The following is a 2561-nucleotide window of genomic DNA, read 5'->3' as shown; positions in this document are numbered from 1 at the left end:
TAGCAGATGAATCGTTGTTGTCCTAATGCAATAACTGAGAGCAGGAGCGAGAGAGTAGGGTTTTATCGAAATGAACAAGGGGGTTTGCTTGCCTGGTAAATCAACAAGGGAGGCACTGCTTCACAGACAGGTACTCTGGAACGTCTCCGGAGCAGGACCTATCGAGAAGGAACGGTGCCGGCAATCAAAACACAATCATATGCAACAATATGATGCATGAGCATGGCATGTAGATGTGATGCTGTTTGAGCTAATGCAACTAGTAAACATTTGGTTTGAAGTCCATTTGAACCAAAGGTTCAAATGCATTTCTAAATTAAGTCTCTTATATATGCCATAATGTGTTTTCCCATATTCAGCATGTATAAGTTGGTTTTTCATGCATGAAACTAGTACAGATGGAAAGATTGCATTTTTCTGATAATTTTTCATATATAATTATTTTAATCTGAGCTACGGTTGAATTGATATGAATTTTTGAAGTTTAAAACAATTTCTGGAATTTTCTGATTAAATTTAACTCCAGAAATCATATTATTGCGCCAGCATGACGTCAGCACGACGTCAGCGGTCAACTGGGCTGGTCCGGGTCAAACCTGACGTGTGGGGCCCACACGTCAGTGACAGGGGGGTTAAACAGGGGTTAAATTAACTTAATTAAAAGGTTAGGGGGCACCGGGGCCCACATGTCAGCCTCAGGGGGGGGGGGTAATTAACAGTGGTTAGCACTAAGCTAACCACCTGCCGACGGGGCCCACTCGTCAGGCCGGCGAGGTCATCGGCGGCGACCTCTGGACGCGGCGGCGTCCGCGAAACAGGCCACGGGGGCGGCGTCGGAGAGCACCGGGGCGTAGCCCGGGCTCTCGCGCATCTGGTGGGACAGGTGGGAGGAGCGGGGAAGGCCGGAGCTCGCCGGAGCAAAGCTCGCGGCGGCGGCCGGAGCTCGGCTTCGAGCGAGAACGGGCTGCGGGGCACGGGGAGGCCACCTGAGGGGCTCGGCGGCACCCTCGTGGCACCGGGAGCACGCTAGGGTGCTTAGTTTGGGCGGAGGCGGGCCGAGACGGCGACGGCGACATGGACGGCGGCGAGAGGCTTCGGCCGTGGTGGGGAACGGTGCTACGGCGCGCGGGCAGTTAAACGGAGAGGGGGAAGCGGTGGCGGAGCTCACCGCGGTTGCAGCGGCAGTCGAAGTGGGCTCGGGGACGCACTGAAGCGGCCGGAGCGTCGATGGGGATCCACGGCGGCCGGCGATGGAAAAGACGACGGCGGCGGCTCCACGGGGCGTCCGGAGGGGCACGGCTTGACGGGGAGCTTCAGGGCGAGGGGGCGGAGCTCCTGCGCGTGTCGGGGAGGCGAGGGGAGACCGGTGGCGATGGCTATGGCGAACGGCGGCGACCGACGCGTTCGGGCGGTCGGGAGAGAGAGAACCAGGGGAGGGGGGAGGAATGAGAGAGTGGGAGAGAGGTGCGGGGCGTCGCGTGGCGTCGTCCGGTCCATCCAGAGCGACGAGGGGAGGACAGGCAAGCAGGGAGGGAGGAGGTGGCGCGGCGCGGCGGTGCGCGCGCGTCGGGCACGCGCCGTCCCCCTGTCGGGGAGGAAGACGACAGAGGAGGGGGGGGGCCAGGTGGGCTGGGCCGCCTGCTGGCTGGGCCGGCCTGCTGCGGCTGGGCTGCACAGGGGGGAGCCCCAGGTAAGCCCCTCCTTCCTTTTATTTTTGTTTTCTAATTTTCTGACATTTGTTTTGATTTAATTAAAATACTAAATCAATTTTATTACCTTATGCCAATTTTTGCAGGAGCTAGATATATTATTCCAGAGCTCCTTTATAAATGGCATAATTTTTGGACCATATTTCATATATATAGCAATATATTTCCAATGCAAATATTTATCGAATTAATCCAAATGGCCAAAATAAATATCCATGAGCTCCTAAAAATATTGTTTTGATTTTTATCTCTGTCCAATATTTTCAGAGAGCAACATGAGCATTTTCTTGGACCCTTTTGGAGAAATTTTTATTTGGGTCATTTTCAAAAATGATTCTGAGGGTTCCACCAATCCTCATTTCAAATTTAAATGAAATTTAAATATGATGCACAAATGGCTAGCTAGTCTAAGTCATACCAGACTAGGGATGTGACATCGGGTGTGATAGATTCTTACGTTCACATACAATGGGTGTAAGCCAGATTTACACACGCGAAACACTTAGGTTAACTTGACAAACTTAGCATGTACAGACATGGCCTCGGAACACAAGAGACCGAAAGGTCGAGCATGAGTCGTATGGTGGATACAATCAACATGAAGATGTTCACCGATGATGACTAGTCCGTCTCATGTGATGATCGGACACGGCCTAGTTGACTCGGATCATGTAATCACTTAGATGACTAGAGGGATGTCTATCTGAGTGGGAGTTCATAAGATGAACTTAATTATCCTGAACATAGTCAAAGACCCTTTGCAAATTATGTCATAGCTCGTGCTTTAGTTCTACTGTTTTAGATATGTTCCTAGAGAAAATATAGTTGAAAGTTGATAGTAGCGATTATGCG

The sequence above is a fragment of the Triticum aestivum genome, chromosome 7B (assembly GCF_018294505.1).
Source record: "Triticum aestivum cultivar Chinese Spring chromosome 7B, IWGSC CS RefSeq v2.1, whole genome shotgun sequence".
Taxonomy (NCBI): Eukaryota; Viridiplantae; Streptophyta; class Magnoliopsida; order Poales; family Poaceae; genus Triticum; species Triticum aestivum.
The sequence above is the reverse complement of the archived record's forward strand: the minus strand, read 5'-3'. Positions refer to the sequence as shown.